This window comes from Giraffa tippelskirchi, chromosome 9 (genome assembly GCF_054371585.1).
Source record: "Giraffa tippelskirchi isolate mGirTip1 chromosome 9, T2T-mGirTip1v1.2.pri, whole genome shotgun sequence".
In the NCBI taxonomy this organism is placed as follows: Eukaryota; Metazoa; Chordata; class Mammalia; order Artiodactyla; family Giraffidae; genus Giraffa; species Giraffa tippelskirchi.
The window spans coordinates 161755249-161775270 of NC_137283.1; the positions used below are offsets into that span (position 1 = coordinate 161755249).

General features: G+C 48.2%; 1 long non-coding RNA gene across 2 annotated transcripts in view; it reads left to right on the forward strand.

Moving 5' to 3' along the window:
- Positions 1-20022, forward strand: part of LOC145519765 (uncharacterized) — a 38241-nt gene that overhangs the window by 13211 nt on the left and 5008 nt on the right. Inside the window, exons 2-5 of one of the 2 annotated variants that reach the window (XR_014063881.1) lie at positions 553-850; positions 958-1108; positions 1691-1871; positions 17565-17707. This is a non-coding gene — a long non-coding RNA (uncharacterized LOC145519765). Of the gene's footprint in view, positions 1-552; positions 851-957; positions 1109-1690; positions 1872-7468; positions 7950-17564; positions 17708-20022 lie in introns of those variants that run through there. The other variant, XR_014063882.1, reaches the window with a different exon arrangement.

The following is a 20022-nucleotide window of genomic DNA, read 5'->3' on the forward strand; positions in this document are numbered from 1 at the left end:
GTTCTTTTTTTTTTTTCAATTTATTTATTTAGTTGAAGGACAATTACAATATTGTGATGGCTTTGGTCATACATCAGCATAAATCGGCCATAATGGCAGAAGGAGAGGGTGGGATGATTTGAGAGAATAGCATTGAAACTTGTGTTCTTCAGGGCGACTGTTTGAGAAAGAAAGTTCCTTATTCTCCTTTTCAGAACTGGTGGCAGAGGGTGGGGGACTGAAGAAAGGTGGAGGAACCCCACGTGCTTCTCGCTTTGTGGCAGAACGTGCCCAGGCCAAGGGTGGCGAAACTGAGACCTCAGGAGCTTCAGGGACCCATTCACGGGCACATCACCCCCTGCCCAGGGAGGGCAGAGCAGCCCTGATGAATGAATCAAAGGCCTGGTTTTCTGCCTGTGCTAACAGGTTGCTTGTGGAGTTCTCACATCCAGCCTTCACCAAGTCTGCGGTGGTTTCTGGATGGGAACCCTGCGCAGGGCCTGGGAAATGCGTTCTTGGCAGCAGGAGGCAAGAGGAAACAGATCATGCACCTTTTTTATCCCATTGTTATAGGGCGGGACTCGGCTGCCCCCAGACAGGCTTGTTATGAAAGAAAGTTCACGACAATTCATGAGGCACTGAGACCACTCCAGATGAAAGGCCACGGGAAGTGCAGCCCTTCAGAGTGCGATGGGAGCGCAGGAGGGAACAAACTGAAGGAATCGAGAGGTTCTCAGCTCATAAACAGGGTTAATCTGGTATCCATCCAGACAGCGGAATTATAACAGGAAGGCCTTAAATGTATCCAGAGAGGGTTCCCGAAGGATGTCTACAGTCTTGCCTCAGGGGAGCAGAAAGGACCATTTCCTCGGTGTGTACTGGAAGAGTTTGGGGGGGTCACTCACCGCTCTGGAGGGGAGGGGGCCTGGGGGCAGGGCTTAGCCTCTCAGCACCTCCTTTCCTCACCGTGTCTTGCAGGTGTTTGGTTGTCTTTGTAGCCTGACACGCAGCGGGATTTAATACATATTACCATTTCTCATGAGAACTAGAGATCCATCTACATGAGAGTCACACACCTGATCGCTGGGGTGAGCGCCCTCTTCTAGACAGCGGCTATTTTCATATTTGGGTAAGTCTGCTGGGAAAACGTTCAATTGCTCAGAAAGCCCAAAGGGTTTCCCTGGAAATAAAATAACAGTCGAACTTGGTGTAATCAGTCTTTTAAAATGAAAAGCTGTATTCAATTCCATAAAATGTCAATCAAATAATTTATTCTACCTATTAAATGTATCATAAAATGCTCAGAGTTTATCCGGGGAAACAGACTCACCAACAAATAATTACAATGTTGCATTGTTAGTTGAACCAAGTGGCCTGAGAGTTTGGTGGTGGAGGAGGGAGCCAGGAGGGGCTTCCATGGTGGGTGGGATCCCACGTGGGCAGTGGGATCGTGGCTCCTCTTAGTGGGTGCAGATGGCGGTTATGTTAGCTGGTTGGGCTGACGTCTACCTTCTCTCTACTGGGCAAGTCACATGCCTGGGCCTCTGGCTGCGTCCACTTGAAGGAAAGGATGCCTTCTCCTAATTTTCACAAAGGTGCCCGATGGGCTGGTAGTGGTTCTGCAGGGAATGTGCAGGGAGCATCACGGAGGGTGGTGCCAGGTCCAGGCGGGTCTCGGTGAGAAGAGCTCATCCTGATCTTCTCTCAATAGTTCTCCAGTAGAGGGTCTACTTGTGGTGACCCCAGACTCTAGACCGGCCTGGAATCAGAGCCACCGCACCCCATGTGTAGGCAGTGGTGCAGTGCACACCAGGCTGCCGTGTTTGGAGGCTTACAGAGTGACTCACACCAAACAGAAAACGGGAGACTAGTTTGCATCTTACCACTAAGAGGTGAGCGTCTAATTTTCCTTTCATGGCCCCACTTTAGTTTTCAAATCATAGATTATGTTTTATTTTTTTCCCCTCCTATCTTTGTTGAGAAATCTTTAGAAAATAAAATCTACTGAAAAAGCAAACCTATGACGTTAACAAAGCCTCTTAAAGCAACATTTGATTTGACCTCAGCTTCAACGTTCAGGAGGTAATGGTAATATTTCTAAGCAGAATAAAGACAAATTTAACTTGTTTGATTTGATACTTAGGAAAGTTTTTTTTCTTTCAATTTGATACTTTCAGTGAAAAGCTTAAGTGTATTTAAGCTTAAATACTTTTGTGTTGCATTCCAAATATACCTATGTGCTCTCAAATAACATTTTATACCATTGTAAACATCGTGTGAACAGGCCCTTCTAAATAAATATATCCTTCTAACATTGAACTGTGATACCTATTTCTTAATGAAAAACTAGGACTACAAATCCCCACTATCATGTTGCTTTATTTGCTGACCCCTAATACACTGGACTAGAGAAGGAAATGGCAACCCGCTCCAGTATTCTGGCCTGGGAAATCCCATGGACAGAGGAACGTGGCAGGGTACAGTCCATGGGGTTGCAAAGAGTCAGACATGACTTAGCGACTGAACCACCACCAACAATAAATCGGATTGGTTATGATATTTGCTCTAATCATACATGTTGGAGTTTCAGGAATGGAGCTCTGGTCAACTCTTGGGCCCCACTGGTCTTTGAATGCATGTGTATTTCTTAGATCACGGGTCCTTTGTGGCATTGGCAAGATCACTGCTAAGAGCAACATCTATGAATCACTCAATGCATGCCAACCAATTTCTGCTTAGGCTGAGTATTTTTTTGGTTTAATCATGTCAAATACATAAAGTATATATATCAAAACCTAAATAGAAAATATATTGAAATAAATATGTCCCTCAAAATTATTGTCCATGATCGTCAAGAAGCTTTCCCCTATGTTTTTGTCTAGTAGTTTTATAGTTTCCAGTCTTACATTTAAGTCTTTAATCCATTTTGAGTTGATTCATGGATATGGTGTGAGATAAGGGCCCAATCTCATTTGTCTGCATGTAACTATTCACACTGTAAGCATTCAATAAAGGATCCCTCTTTTCCTTTGTGTTTTCTTGTCATTGTTACCAAAGATTGGTTGACTTGTAAATGTGTGGATTTATTTCTGGATGATCCTAAAGTAAAAATAGACAAGAGGGGTTGTGTAAAACTATGAAGCTCTGCACAGCAGAGCAAAAAGTCAGCAGAGTGAGGAGACAACCTGTGGGATGAGAGAAAGAACCATACATCTGAGTTGTTTGAGTCCCTAATATCCAGAATATATTAATATCAGGAACTCAAACTCATTAGCAAAAAACCTACCCAATTAAAAAATGGGTAAAGGATCCAAACAGACATTTCTTAAAAGAAGAGATACAAATGGCCAGGTGTATGAAAAGATGTTCAACATCACTAATCATCAGGGAAATGTAAATCAAAGCCACAATGAGATGTCACTTCACACCTGTTAGGATGGCTGTCATCAAAAAGACAATAAGTCTTGGCGAGGATGTGGGGAAAAGGAAAGTCTTGTGTACTGTTTGAGTGTAAGGATGTAAAATGGAACAGCCATTATGGAAACCAGTATAAAGTTGCCTCAAAAAATTAACAATGGAACCCCCACATGATCCAGAAATCCCACTTCTGGGTACATGGCTGAAGGAAATGAAATCAGTATCTTGAAGAGATCTCTGTACTCCCACATTCACTGGGGCATTATTCACCACAGCCATGATATGGACGTGAACCAAGTGAATGGTGAAGAGTGACTGGGTAAAGAAAATGTGTGTGTGTGTGTGTGTGTGTGTGTGCGCGAGAGAGTGTGTATGTGAATGTGTGTGTGTGTGTAGACAAGCAAATGTTATCCAGTCATAAAAAAGAAATTCTGCCATTTGCGACAACATGGATGGACCTGAACTACATATGCTGAGTGAAATAGACCCAGAAAGATGATTACTGCAAGTATCACTTATGTGTGGAATCTTTAGATAGTAAACAGGATGGTGGCTGCCAGGGGCAGGGGGAGGGGAAAATGGAGAGATATGGTCCAAGGGTACAAAGTAGTTACATAGGATGAAGAAGTTCTGGAGGTCTAAAGTACCGGTGTCTATAGTTAGTAATGTCGTATACCTGAAATTTGCAATGATCATAGATCTTAAGTGTTCACACCATACACACACAGACAGACAGACATAACTATGTGAGGGATGGATATGTGAATTAGCTTGATTTCAGTGATGATTTTACATGTATATCTAGACATCATGTTGTACAACTTAAAATTGACAAGTAAAAATGGTATATATTTATCAGAGTAAAACTTTCCTGGTGGCTCAGATGCTAAAGAGTCTGCCTGCAATGCAGGAAACCCCAGTTTGATCCCTGGGTTGGGAAGATCTCCTGGAAAGGAAATGGCTACTCACTCCAGTGAGTAGCCTGGAGGATTCCATGGATAGAGGAGGTTGGTGGGCTACAGCCCAAGGAGTCGCAAAGAGTTGGATGCGACTGAGCAACTGACGCTTTCACATTCAAAACTGGAAAAAGGGGAAGACTTTGCTTAACTCATAAAAACACATGTGGTGCTAAAATAATAACTTCAAATTTTGCCAAAAATTGTTAATCTTATGATTGAGTTTTAAAATCGAGGCTTAGACTAAACCTCCATAAAGGTAGACATGAGATGCCAAAGTGAGGCATGTATTAGATGCAGAATTTCATATGACATGTATTTACGTATTTGTAGCCACTGACACACTTTACCAACTCAAAAAATAGAGTCGTATTCCTTTCACTTTTCAGGTGGTTGATGAAGGTGCTCTCTGTCCAGAAAGCAAGAGTTCCACCACCTCACTTTTGAGGCCTTTCATCCCCTCCCATCCACAAAAATCCCTAAGAACCTGGGGTCACCCTTTGCTCAGAAGCTCACCAGCTTCTTGGCTTTGGTGCCTGCATCCACGTAGCAGTGAAAGCCACTCCTGTGTCCATTCATGGGCTCCCTGGGTGCCTTGCTCTTGGATGTCATACATTTCAGTTCACACACACTTGCAGCCACTGTTCCCCAACCACCATCCCAGGGTGGCTGGGCCTCAAGGGGCTTCCAGATTTAGCCCCAAACCCTGAATTCTTAGCTTCTTGCTTTGAGTTAGGGTGCCAGGCCAGTCTTCCCTGCTTATTTAACTTATATGCTGAAATGTTGTTGTTTAGTCATACAGTCATGTCCGACTCTTTACGACCCCATGGACTGCAGCATGCCAGCTTATATGCAGAGTACATCATGCAGAATTCCAGGCTGGATGAAGCTCAAGCTGGAATCAAGATTGCCAGGGGAAATATCAATAACATCAGATATGCAGATGATACCACCCTATGGCAAAAAGTGAAGAGGAACTAAAGAGCCTCTTGATGAAGGTGAAAGAGGAGAGTGAAAAAGCTGGCTTAAAATTCAACATTTGAAAACTAAAATCATGGCCTCTGATCCCATCCCTTCATGGTAAATAGATGGGAAAAAGTGGAAAGAGTGGCAGATTTTATTTTCTTGGGCTCCGAAATCACTGCGGATGGTGATTGCAGCCATGGAATTAAAAGATGCTTGCTCCTTGGAAGAAAAGCTATGACCAACCTAGAGAGCATATTAAAAAGCAGACACATCACTTGGCTGACAAAGGTCCCTGTAGTCAGAGCTCTGGTTTTTCCAGTGGTCATGTATGGATGTGAGAGTTGGGCCATTAGGAAGTGTTGGTGTTAGTCACTCAGTCGTGTCTGACTCTTTGCCTACCAGGCTCCTCTGTCCATGAGATTTTCCAGGCAAGGATACTGGAGTGGGTTGCCATTTCCTTCTCCAATAAAGAAGTCTGAGCACCAAAGAATTGATGCTTTCGAACTGTGGTGCTGGAGAAGACTCTTGAGAATCCCTTGGACTGCAAGGAGATCAAACCAGTCAATCCTCAAGGGAATCAACCCTGAATATTCATTCTATTTTGTTTCAGAAAAAAATTTACCATCTGCAAATAGTGAGTTTAATTCCAGATGGGTAGTGTATGAGGTGTGTGTGGTAGAAATGCCTGGCAATGTTTGGAAATACGGATCTGGAACTCAGGAGAGAGGAAAGCTATAAATATCAGTCATCGTGCACAGAAGGCAAATGCTTATGCCTGGAAAGAAGAAGAGAATGAGAAGAAAAGAGGGGTCAGGACAGAACTTGGGGGAAAGCCAACACTGAAAACGTCCAGGGATGATCAGAAAGTTGGGAGGAGAACCAGAGAGCTGTCTTGCAAAGTCACTGATGAAGAGAATTTCAGGAAGGATGAAGTTGTGAAAAGGGCCAGTTTTTAAAAAACATGAACAGGATAAGGACTGGAAAGAGGTCATCTATTACCTTCCCAGAGCTGCTGTAACAAAGCACCCCAAACTAGGTGGCTGAAGACAGCAGAAACTGTTCTCTCACAGTTACAGAGGCTAGAAGTCCAAGATCAGTGTGTTGGCAGGGCCATGCTTCTTCTGAAGGCCCAGGGAAGAATCCCCCGTTGCTTCTTCCAGCTTCTGGTGGTGGCTGCAATCCTCGGTGTTTCCTGGCTTGTAGACACATCTGTCCACTCTCTGCCTCCATCGCCATGTGGCCTTCTCCCTGTGTCTCTCCGTGTCTTATTAGGACCAGCAGTTACACTGGATTAGAACCTTCTTTAATGTCCTCTTCACTTCATGACATCTGCAAAGACCCTATTTCCAAATTCAGCCACATGCATACCTTTCAGATGGACCTAGATTTTCAGGGAACACTGCTCAACTCGGGGCTTCCCATGTGACTCAGAGGTAAGAGAATCCGCCTGCCAATGCAGGAGTCACAGGAGATGCTAGTTCCATGCCTGGATTGGGAAGATCTCCTGGAGGAGGAAATGGCAACCCACGGCAGTATTCTTGCCTGGGATAGCCTATGGACAGAGGAGCCTGGCAGGTTACAGTCCATGGGGTCATCGTAAAGAGTTGGACAGGACTGAGCTCACACTGTTCACATCACTAGTACAGGTCACCTTTCAAAGATGGTTGGAGACAGTCATTTCAGTGAGGGGGTGGGCGAGTGCAGATTGCATGGCATGGACAGGAAGCAGGATTCGGGGTGTGTGGGTAGCGCCCTGACCCCGTTGGCGGGGGAGAGCAGGGCAGAGGCAGCTTGGCGGGGAGGTAGGTAGAAGGAGGCAAGCAGTTCCCCGCCCTTTTTCCTGGGTGGGAGAAACCAGGGCAGGTTTTTAGGCTGCAGAGAGGACCCAGTCAACAGGGCAGAAATGGGGAGGGATGCTGCGTGGGGCCAGGCCTGGGGGAGGGGAGGGCAGGGGTCTCGGGGTCCGGCTCAGGGCTGAGGCACGCACCTGGAGGAGGGGGACCAGCGGCTTTGGATGGGGCCGTCCGCCCGAGGCCGGCCCAGCCTTCAGGCTGAGGGCAGACGGAGCTTGGTGCACTGCAGTTGCTCAGGGGCTGTGCTTTCCTTCCCCGTGGGCCTGGCTCTGTTTGTCTGCTCTCTTGTTTCCACAGGTAGGTGTGGAAACATACGGCCACCATGTGCCCCCTCAGAGGCTCTGCGGCTCATTCCCGAAGCCCCGATGAAGCGGTCAGGGTCTTCCTGGGGCTGGTGTCAGCTCTGACAGCCGTAGGTGCATCCCCGGGGGTCCCAGGGAGGCCACTCGCCCCGTGCGCAGAGAAGAAGGAAGACAAAGGAGGAGGAGGACACAGCTGAGGCCCCAGAACCTGGAGAAATCCAGTGAACTCGAGCCCGGAGCTCTGCATACATTGGGTGGGGGTCTCCACTCCCAGCCCTGGTCTCGGGAAGTTAAGGGGTCGCTCGGGAGTGACTGTCAGCTCGCCCTGCAGGTTCTGTCCTCAGAGACCAGTGGGCTGATGTTCCACACAAAATGCATTTTTGTTGATCTTTCTTTCAGGATGACAGTGTTGGGGAATTTTCAGACATTCTGAATTCCCCTCTAAATTCTGAACTAATAAAGAAAGACACACAGGATTCAGATAGGGTTGAATTTGTTCTTTGCTGGAAAAACTGGGGCTTGTGCTGTGCTGTGTTGAGCTTAGTCTCTCAGTCGCGTCCGACTCCTTGCGACCCCATGGAGTGTAGCCCACCAGGCTCCTCTGTCCATGGGATTCTCCAGACAGAATACTGGAGTGGGTTGCCATGCCCTCCACGGGATCTTCCCAACCCAGGGATCGATCTCAGGTCTTCTGCACTGTGAGTGATTCTTTACTGTCTGAGCCACCAGGGAAGCCCATGAATACTGGAGTGGGTATCCTATCCCTTCTCCAGGGGATCTTCGTGACCCAGGAATCGAACCGGAGTCTCCTGCATTGCAGGCAGATTCTTTACCAGCTGAGCTACCAGGATAGCCCACTGGGGCTTATATGTGAGGTCACATATGTGAGGTCCTACTCTTTTTTTCGTAAATTGAACTTACGGGCTGAGTTTATGGGCTCCAACAGGTGGACAGGGCCTGCTACAGTAACCCTACAGTCTGCAGGTCTTAAAGAAAGCCCAGGATAACAGAGGAGGGCCCTCCATGATCAGCTTTCTTTGGCTCTGAGCCCCAACTCTCAGAGAAAGGACAACCAACGGTGGTCAGAGTCTCACAGTCCCACTTATTATACGCACCATCTTTACGTTCCTCAGGAAGAGCCAGCAAGGTAAGAGAGAGGACAGCTCAAGCTAGGGTGGTAGAAGTGAAAACAGAAAGGGACAAAAGATTGCTATTTACAGCAGCGGAGCTGAGAGAATTATAAGTTCCATGTGCAGTGGAAGTGGAGAGAGGAGCTTCATGAAGGAGGAGGCAGCCAGTGGTTGCCACAGAAAGGGTGAGAAACTTTTGGATCTGGTTATTAGGTGGTTAGTAGCAGGTCAGAGCTTGGTGGAACCAGCTATGGTTATGAGCACATAGAAGGTGATGATAAAAATGACGGTTTGGCTTTTGAAGTGTTTATCATTTTCTGTGAAAATTCATGTTATCATAATTGTCACTTGATGCATGACAAGTGGCCTTCAGAATTAGTGGCTTAAAACATCAACTATTTTCTTACATCTCACAATCCTGTGGATCAGAAATTTGGGTAGATCTCGGCTTAGCAATTCTTCTGCTTCATGCACACTCCTTTAGTGGCCGTAAGTGGCAACTGGGCTGGTATGGGTGGTGTGAGATGGCTAGACTCCTGTGCATGACACCTGCAAGGGTCAGCTGGAAGGCTGGAGTCTCCCGGGCCCCTCTACTCAACATTCACAGACGTCCCGAAGTCACAAAGGCCTTTCTTTATCTTTAGCTCTGGAAACATGCCCCTAAGATTCTTGGAAGTCATCTTTTTTAATAGAGAAGATCTTTGGGGATATCTTCCTTGCATATCCTCAGCAGGACGTTTGTCTGTCTGAAACCATCTATGAAACGCCACCTTAGGTCTCCTAAGGCCCTAACAAAGAATCTTATGCTAACATTTTTGATCTTTGCCCTGAAGCCATCTTTTTCCCCCTTTGAGAATCTTTTGCTGGGAGAGGCTAAGGATAAGATTTTATTCTCAAACCTAACAATCCATGGTTCCCTTATACTTCCTCTACATTCTGCTGAAAAAATGAATAGTTCCCTCCTTGGTTCATCTTTGTCTTCTTGAATGTCATCATTGCCAGCCAGAAGAGTTCTGTATGCTGCCAGCAAAGCTCCTCAGCCAAATCCAGGAATTTATAGAAGATGCCTTTCACTTTCCATGTTACTGCAAGGGATGGTTTTGTTAAACAACTTGCTCCTACGTAACACACATCATCTTCTCCCCAGTTTCCAGTAAAAATTTCTCACTGTTCTTTCTTTTCACCAACAGGCCCTTTGAAACGTTTCAGACCTTTTTCTACCACCAGGTCCCAAACCCTGCACCGCATGTCGTAATTTTTGTCATAGCGGCAGACTGCTTCTAGGTTAAAAGTTTTTCCTGCCCCCTACCCCACCTAATAGCCTATGGCTGCATAACAAACTAACCTAAAAGTTAGTGACTTAAAACATTAAAAATTTTTTATTACACTTCATATTTGGGAAGTGAAGGATTTAAGCAGGGCTCAGCTGTATGGTTCTTCTGTTCCATGTTGCATCAAATGAGATTACCTGTTATTATTCAGCTGGCAGTCAGGCTGGCTTGGGAGGATTTAAGACAAGATCCTGGGGCTTGGAGCTCCTAGCAAAGAACTCCAGGGCCCTAGCTCTCCTTGGGCTCTGGCACCCTAGCATGGATAGAGGGAAGGCTGGACTCAACCAGGTCCCTCCTCCTCCCCTCGCATCTCAGGGCTTCCCCATAAACCCTCTAAGGCAGGATGGTCAGACTTCTTACATGGTGGCTCAGGACTCTAGGAGACCAAAGTGCGAGTTGCCAGTCCTTTTGAAGCAGAGCTGTGCCCAGACCTGACCTTGTGTCATTTCCTCTGTACTCTATTAGTCAAAGCAGTCAGAGACTCGCCTCAAACCTATGGGAGGAGAAATGGTTCCCTTCTCTTAGTGGGAGAAGTATCAAAAAATACATGGCCATTTTTACTCACTCACAGTAGCTCATCAATCAAATTGATCTATCATAAAAATCATCTGCAGATATGTTCTATCAGCATGTAGTGCAGAGTGAGCATTTAGTAAATATTCTTAACTTACTGAGTGAAGCAAATTAATCTGTTTCCCAATGGAAATAACAGAGTACAGAGGGGGCCTTTGCATTAATAGTAGAGTTAGATTCTTGGATTCTGTGAACTTGCTCTGTGCACTTGTGCAAATCGCTCCACTGAGCCACAGTTCTTTTATTTGCAAAATGTTAATAATATTCTGTTATGTACCATATAAAGTTGTTCTGCTATACTTTGTATAAAAATTGGAAACAAAGTATGTTAAAGATTTTATAAGATCCAAATCGTTCAATGTTCAACAGAGCTTTAGTGATTAAGCAGAAGAGCTCTGGAGTCAGGCTATCAAGTTTACCTTCGTCTCTCGGGTGGTCTCCATCGGCTTCCTAATCCATCTGAGTCCTCATTCCGTTAACTGGAGAAAGGCTGTTACAATATCCATCTCATGTAGCACACGAAGCACAGTAGACTCAACAGACGCAGTGCTGCCCTGTTCCTCTTCAGTGCTCTGAGGCTGGAAGTCAAGGTTAGGTTTGAGCGTGCCTCATGTTAAGATCTGTGGGTATAAGTCAGTGCAAGGAAGGGCGAGAGCCATCCCACTGCAATGTGAACAGCTTAATCAATGGGGCAGGAATAGGACAATAGTTTGGAAAATTGATCCCAAAACAAGTCTGTCTGTTGCTATGCATCAAGTCAAACAGTGAAAAATACCCCCAAAAATGGTTTCTTCCATAGCCATTTGATTTCTGTCTAACGAGACAGCTTGTTATTACCCATTAAGTCCTAGATTTAGCAGTTATGTCAGAAGTCGGTATCTGTGACATAGTTAATCCTCAGTGGGTATGCCTTGCATAATCAGCTGGTATTTAATTAACATGTGAAACTTTCCTGTTAAACCTAAATTAAATATGTGGTGGGTCTATTTGAGGTCATTTAGAATGTTGTCAGAGCAACGTTTTCCTTGGCTGAAATGTCATTTTGTTAAATTCTAGAGTTTCGAACACTCACATGAAGAGGAAACCGAGTAGGACTTCCCGAGGAGAGGCTGTAGAGGGAGTTGAGGGTGACGAAAAAGCGGGGAATCCCAGCTACCGGGTGTCCTTCTCCTTGTGAGTGAAGCAGCGGTTTCTCAAAGTGTGATCTCTGGCAGGTGCATCTGTAGCCCTGTGAGAGATTCAGGTTCTTGGGCCCCCCAAACCCACTGAAATGGAAATTCTGGGAGAGGCCTAAGGGATCTGGGTTCTCAAAGGCCTCCAGGTTATTCTGAAGCCCATCCGTTGAAGGACCAGCAAAATAAGGTCTGGTGGTGGGGCAGGGGATACAGTGAATATAAACCATCCCCGGAAAACTTCACCTCATTAACATCACCACCTAGAAAATTACCTGCCCCCAGAGGAGATCTGTATCTTGGCAATTCTTTCTTTTTTGTCTTTATTATATTAAACGTGTCAGTCAAGAATCCTGGTTCCCCTGGTGATGAGTAACTGCGATATAAATGTGTGGTTACAGATATGAATTCTGAAATGCTTGCAGGAGGTTCACGTTTACTTGACATTCAATGGGAAGAGATGCTGTCTTCTGCCTGGGCTGCACGCTCCCCCCTCCCCATCAGCTGGTTTCAGCATACCCCCTACTTCATGTGCTCCTCTCTGCTGTCCCTCCAGAGTTCAAGGACATCAGACGCCATCTGTAAACCCCATCGACAGAGAGTGAGTTATACACCCGAGCCCACAGGGAGGCCGTGTGATAGATTTAAGCTGGAGCTCTTCAGAGGTGCGGTGGGTGAACACAGAGGGAAGTGAAAGCTGCCTTTTGTGATGCAGGAGGCAACTTCTAGAAGGCATCTGCAGAGACTGGAAGGAAGGAGCGAGTGAAGAGAGGGCAGGCGCTTCTGGGCAAGGGCCACGTAGTGGGCTCAACCAGGACGAATGTGGTCTCCAGGTAAAGTGGGGTTTTGTGTTCGAGCTGCCAAAAGGCACGGACAACGTCTCACGAAGGACAGAATGCAGACGGCGGAGGCTCATCTGGGAGGGACTGACGGGATGGTTTCTCTGTCAACAGGACAGGAAAGGCAGGACAGCGCGCGGCATCTCATTCCAAGTCTTTCTGGACACACACAACGACGGGGAGGGAGAAACCAAATCCTCATATCAGTGGGAGACAGGGAGAGAGCTCGGGACCAAGCCTGGCACCTGAGCTGGTTATGGTTAGATTAACATAGTTTACGAGCTGGTTATGGTTAGATTTGCACGTATTTGTCAAACACCAGGCTGTGATGTCAACTAGGGATCAAGTGATTCCATTTCGAAACGAAGCAAAACTCTTCCAATCTATGATTTTCATTTGTGAGAATTTCCCTGGTGCAGTGCTTATCATTAGTTTTTCCTCTTTCATTTCTAGGGGGTTCTCACTTTTCCAAACAAGAGGGCCTCTGGTAGGGAAACCGAAACAGTGGTGTTGGTGACTCCGGACTCGTGTGAATGAGGCACCAAAGTGTGGTCTGAAATACTAACTTCCTCCAGCAGCATCACCACCGATGGCCACCGAAGAGCTGGAGAGGTTCCGGGCTCGGGAACATTTGTGTGCGAACACTACGTGAGCAAATGCAGGTTGGCATAAGGTGCAGAAATAGTGAAAACCTATGGTCTAGTTCATTCAGGCCACAGGAAACCTGCCCCTGGGGTACATCATCACCGGAATGGAGAGGGCGGAAGGTCTCACGTTACAGGCACGTTCCCAATCCGACGCAGTTGACCTGCAGCACCTGCTTGCCTGTAGGAGAGGGAGTCTGGGCTGCAGCCTCCAGTGGGCGGTGGCTCCCTCTCCTTAGGGAAGGTCGGGCTGGTCTGGCTCTGACAGTGACCAGGCAGGTCAAAAGGCAGGAGGGAATAATACATAATCAACTTGGCCAAAAGAACTCCCAAACCTCCCCTTCCCCTGCCAACTGTGGGCTCTTCTTTGGCTTGGTTGGAGCAGCTGAGGGTGGAACTCAGAGTCCAGGGCCACCTGGTCCTCAGTGCCCAGTCCTGCTGAAATAGCAGAGCTGTATAGGAGTTCTTTTCATTGTGCACAAAGTGTAGGCACAGTGGGCTGCCCATGATCTCTCATCCTGAACGCCCTCCTGACTCTGGAGGAGTGTTTTATGGCTCTTCAACACCCCACACAAACAAACACACGTGGGGGGTTAGGGAAAGACAGATTCTTTCAACAGGCGGTTGAAATTTAGCAGCACTTTGGAGGCTGGTCTAAACCAGTGGCTCCTAAGCATCCTTTCCCACTAATAAATAGAGCTGATTTTGAGACAAATTAGCTATAGGGGCCCCTCTCCTTTCGAGACTGGATTGTGATTATAAAATGCTTTATGTATATTAAAAACCTTGTAGTGTGTGTTAGTCACTCAGTTGTGTCCAACTCTTTTCTGACCCCTTGGACTGTAGCCCACCAGGCTCCTCTGTCCATGGAATTCTCCAGGCAGGAATATTGGAGTGGGTTACCATGTCCTTCTCCAGAAAAACCTTATAGACTGTTCATAAACTGGTATGGCACATAAAATGAACATCAAAGTCATACTCAAAGTAAACCTTGTATTTAAATAACTCAGACCTTTCCCCCTTGAATTCCGGAATTGTTTTCCAGCCCTTAAGAAAATAATAACATTGGCATTTCATAGCTAGGGAAGGAAAACCAATAAGATGGGTCTAAACCTGGCTGTGCAACCAGATTACCTGGAAATGAACGAACAAGCACACGCAAGAGAGAAGAGCAGACTCTGTCTGACAATATGGCAAAGAATTCATAGGCTGCCGCTCAGGCTCAGGGAGGGGAGGGACGGTCGTGGGAGGAGTCCTGTGCCCTGATGCGGCCAATCAGGTGCTCCTGGTGTTCACTTCCTTCCTCCTCTCTCAACCCCGCTTCCTCTGGTTACTTCTGGGACTTCCTGTGCTGTTTCCTGCTTCCATAAAAACCGAACTTTAACATTTTCTAAAATTAAAACTTCAATCAGCTCAAGAAAAGCAGCCCCTCTCTCTCTTCCTCCTTGAAAGAGAAAAATGACTGGAGTGTGAATCTGAGCAAAGGGGCGCCTAGTTAGGAGGACCTGGCTTGTCCTAACAGACGCCCCCGCTCTTGGCTAATTGCCGACCTTGGCTAAGTTCACACGGAATTTTCTGCCTGTGTCCAGCAGCCTAGAGATCAGAGCCCCAGCCCCAGGCCCCTTGGGATGTATGCTATCGTGGGCTGCCGTTGGAGCATCTGGGAACACATCCAAAATAAGTGATGATTGGATGAACAAAAAGGAGAGGAGCTGTCATCTGAAAAGGGGGCAGCTTGGGGTGGAGGAACCAGAGGAGTCCCTCTAGCTTCAAAGTCTTCATTGATGACCACGAGGCCCGTAAGGCCTACGACCACCCTGACTCTTTTCTTCTTGGCATTACTTGAGCCTGATCAAGTGCCCTTGTGTGTGCTTTGAGACACGGTCAACCTGCTGGGCACAAAACAGGTGCACTTGGGCAGCATTTTGCTACCGTGTTGCCACCAAGGGTAAAAGTAATCGGCAGTCACAAGAGCCTGCGGGGGAGAGGTCAGGAGCAAGGTCTGGGCCTGGCGGCCAGTTGTCAGGGCCCTCCACACCCCTCACTCCTGGACAAATGAACTGTCCTCACCGCCTACCCGCGCCAGAGTTTCCAGCCAGTTAGGACACCCTGTCCTCCTCCCCGGAGGGTTTCAGGGAAGGCTGAAACGTGAACGCCAGATGTGCAGATGTTCCCTGCACCTCCACCCACGGCATGGAGGTCGTTGGCCAGGCCGGTGGAATGGGGACACAGGTCACTGCCGCTGCACAGGGGGCGCTCGGAACCACACCTGCCAGGCCTGACCGGGCGTGGGGGACTGCGGTCCAGCTCAGCTCTGGCTTCCGGCAGCCGGCAGGCCCGGAAAGGGTGGGAGGAGAAATATTGCAACGTGGGCTGGGTGAACAATATTTGCTAAATTTAGAACCATTTGCACCGGCCAGTTCTCAGTTTTGTAGTAGTTTTTGAAACAAACATCCTTTATCTAGCAAGGGAAGTGATGCTCAGAAGTAACTAAAAAGTACTTGGTAGAATTGGTGTAAGTGCGCGTTGAGGGGCGGATTTCTCATGAGCCAGCCTTCAATGTCCATCACAGGTTTGGCAACCAAAGGGACTCTTGCAGCATGGCCGCTGGGAAACCTGTGGTTGTTGTGAAGCTGCTGAAACAGCTGCTGGGTGCTCCTCGGTGGCTCCAGCCGACCTCCAGCTGAGGGGCAGGGCCCCTGCCTCCTTTGCTCCTTTCAGCTGTTCGGAGGGTGTTATCAAACCTGAGAGCTCAGACCCCTGAGCTACCGGCCTGGGTGGACAGGGAGACCCTGGTTCAGTGTCAAGGCCTTGGGCGTGGTGGGAGGACCTGCTGGCGCTCCTGGGGGGGCGCGATTTGGGGAAGGACAGAGGGAGTCTTTCCCTGAGGGAAACGGAGGCTGGCAGGGGCCAAACAACTTGTCCTTCCAGCCGCAGGATGGCCGGACCAGGGGGCTGGACATTCAATTCATTTCGTTGGGTGCAATTCAGTAGCTCTTTGAGCGCCCACCGTGTGCAAGGGTTCAGACATTGTGCAGCAGACAAAAACGAGCCAGACTCCGTGTGCAGGGACTGGCCCTTTGGTGGAGGACACCCAGCAATACCAGGATACCTGCAGGTCAGGGTGGTTGTGAGAAACTGACCAGACAGGGCGGAGGGGCCTGGGCGGAGGGAGAAGGTCCTTCTGGCCTTCATTTAGGAAGACAGACGCAGAAGCTTGCCTGGGTGGTTTTCCACTGCTGACCTCCTGGCTGATCTTTCTTTGATGGCCTACAGCTGTTTGGTCTTAAACATCAGATATTTTGAAAGATAAAAATGCAGCATTTTCTGATCTGTGAGCTGCTGTGTCTTGACCACAGGCAGTCACTCTGGGTTTGGGGAGAGGACCAGAGCCAAAAATGCTGTGATATTTACGTGGGGGCATCTAGCTGTGTTTTATCTACTTTTGTTTTTACTTGGAAATCAGTTTTTGCTGACCCTTTTCCACACCTTCTGCATGGTCACCTAACTGGGTCCCTTCTGTGTAGGTTGGAGCCTCTCTGGGAATTAAAGTTCCCCTGGGACAGGTGGACCCAGCAGCAATTGGGTCTTTGGTGCTTCAGGAGAGCATGATGTCCAAAGCCTTTTTTGGGCAGCATCTCTTCATTTTTGATCTCTTTAGTCACAGTTTAATGAACTCACTAATTATACTTTGTCCACTGTAGGTTTGCATTCATCAAAACTGATGAGTGAAAAACCACGGTCCAGGGCCCGTTGAACTAATTCACTGAACCTTTTCTCTGTCCTGCCTGCCTGTCCCCACCATCACGTCCATCAGGCCCAGAACTGGGCCCCTGCTCAGCAGCTCTGGCAGCTTCCAAGTCTCTCCTAATTGACCGCTGGTTTTTCAAAACATCTGTGCCACGTTCCTGCTCCTGCACTCTGAAGTGCATTGAGCAGAGCTCAGACATTGATGATGAGCCCCTCGAGGTCAGCTCTGGCTCTGACGGGGGCCTGGACGGCTAATGTCCAATAATAAGAACCACGGTGCCCGTTGGCCCTCTGCGGGGGTGTGGGCCCCACCCTTCATGTGGCTACAGCTGACCGTTTCTTTCATCCAGACCTCAGCTCCAGTCATCCCCAGCCCAGTGACCTTCCTGACCCTGCCAAGTAAAATAAGCACCCGGCAGGCCATATCACATCACATCACTTCATTCTATTTTTAATTTTTAAAACTGAAGTATAGTTGATTTACGATGTTGTGCTTGTTTCAGGTATACAGTAGAGTGATTCAGTTATATACATATGTATTTTTCAGATTCTTATAGGTTGTCACAGAGGAAGGGATGAGATGTTTGGATGGCATCACTGACTCTTTGGGTTGTAGCCTACTAGGCTGACTGTGTCTGTGGGATTTTTTCAGGCAAGGCTGCTGGAATCGGTTGCCGTTTCCTTCTCCAGAGGATCTTATCGACCCAGGGATCGAATCCATGTCTCCTGCATCTCCTGCATTGCAGGCCGATTCTTTACGCACTGAGCCACCAGGGAAGCCCAGGTTATCACAAGGTATTGAATATATTCATAATTCCTTGTGCTAGAAACAGGCCCTTGTCATTGATTTCATTTCATTTGTGCCTGACACTTATCGCTCCCTGACATTTTTCTCATTTGCATCTCTATCACTGTCTGTCTATCTAGCTGTTTGTCCATCTCGTCTTGCTGCCTCTTGCCTCTTTCTCCGTCTGTCTAATCTCTCGATTCAAGCTCCCCGGGAGAAGGTTGCTCCCCTGTTCACTGCAGTGTCAGCTTGTTCTAGCCACACCTGCCACATGGCAGGTGCTCAGGAATTATCCGCTGAATGAGTGACCTGTGTGTGGCTGAGCATAAACAGGCAGCAGAATCAGGCCATGGTCAGCTGTCACTGTCACCTGCCTGTATCTGTTCCTAAGCGGGCAGGGAGCCCGGCTGGAGGAGGAGGAGCGGGGGTCTGGAGAGCGTGCGGCTGGTGACTAGAAGGAACGTGGTGTTCGCGTTGCTGCTTTTCAAATGGGCCACCAACAAGGGCCTCCTATATCATGCAGGGAACTCTGCTCAGTGTTACATGGCAGCCTGGGTGGGAGGGGAGTTTGGGGGGAGAATGGGTACATGTGGGCTCCCCAGGTGGTGCTAGTGGTAAAGAACCTGCCTGCCAATGCAGGAGACAGAAGAGACCTGAGTGCTATGCCTGGGTTGGGAAGATCCCCTGGAGAAGGAAATGACAACCCCCTCCAACATTTTCCTTTCCTGAAGAATCCCATGGACAGAGGAGCCTGGTTGGGCTACAGTCCATAGGGTCGCAAAGAGTCGGACACAGCTGAAGTGACTTAGCACACACACTTAGCACGGATGCATGTGTATGTATGGCTGAGTCTCTTCTCTGTTCGCCTGAAACTGTCACAGCATTGTTGATCGGCTGTGCTCCAATACGAAATGAAAATTTAAAAAAAAGAAAGAAGGAATGTGGGCATCCGAGGGAAAAGAGAACGTCTCGGCGGTTGTTCTCTATTCTTTCACGTTTGCAGGATACTGTCAAATACCAGAAATTTTTGGTGGTGCCCTTGAAGAGTTCAAAAGTTTAAAATCGCCACTACACAAGTGAGCGCTGTGCTGGTGAAGAAGACTGTTTACTGACTCTGTTAGTTTGCCAGGGCTGCTGTAAGAAAGGAGCACAGCGGTGTGGCTGACACGCAGTGCCTCAGAGTTCTGGAGGCCAAAGCCAAGGTCAAGGTGTCAGCAGGGCCGTGGCTCCCTCTGAAACCTGCAGGGAAGGTTCTTGCCGCCTCTTCCAGCTTCTGCGGTTGTCAGCGATCCTCGGTGTTGCTGGGCTCGAGGGCACGTCACCCGGTCTCTCCATGCTGTCTTCCCTCGGTGTGTCTGTCTCAGAGTCTGTTCTCCTCCTATGTAGACACCAGTCATGTGGGACCAGGACCCACCTTAATGCCCTCATCTTCACTTGATTACGTCTGCAAAGACTATTGTTTCTGAACAAGGTCACACTCACAGTTGTGTGCATGCTGGGTCTGAGTCGTGTCTGACTCTTTGTGACCCCATGGACTGTGGGCTGCCCTGCTCTTCACTCCATGGAATTTTCCAGGCAGGAATACTGGAGTGGGTTGCCGTTTCCTCCTCCAGGGGATCTTCCTGACCCAGGGATCAAACTTGCGTCTCTGGCATCTCCTGCATTGGCTGGCAGATTCACTGGGCTACCTAGAGAGTGTAAACTTCAACACATCTCTTGGGTACACAGTTCAGCCCTCAACAGCATCCTAGCCCCGTTCTTGTGTGTTCACGGGGCATGCATCAATGAGTCACTGTTTTTCTTAGTTCAGACCTTGACCCTGTGCCCCAAGTTCATCTTCCTAATGCTGCCACATAGTGGTTTTGCTTGGTGCACCCACTGGCCCACATCTGGACTCACGTGTGATGGTGTACCCATCATGTGAGGGTGCCAAGGGGCGGGACCCACAGGCCGGTGAGGGGAGATGAAGTGAAATGCTAGAGTGCGTTTCCTGCAAGGCAGGAAAGAGCCCTGCGCTGGACTCGAAGCCCTGTTCCTGCCTGTTAGCTCCTTGGCCTTGGAAAGGTGACTGCCACCCCCGACTCCAGGTCGCGACTCCTCTGTAACACCAGGGGGTAGAACCCGAACACTCGCAGGTCAGCTCCAGCGCCGTAGCCACCAAGTCTGCTCATCTTGGAGAGGATGCTGCTGCTGCTGCTGCCAAGTTGCTTCAGTTGTGTCCGACTCTGTGCGATCCCATAGATGGCAGCCCACCAGGCTCCTCTGTCCCTGGGATTCTCCAGGCAAGAATGCTGGAGTGGGTTGCCATTTCCTTCTCCCTGGA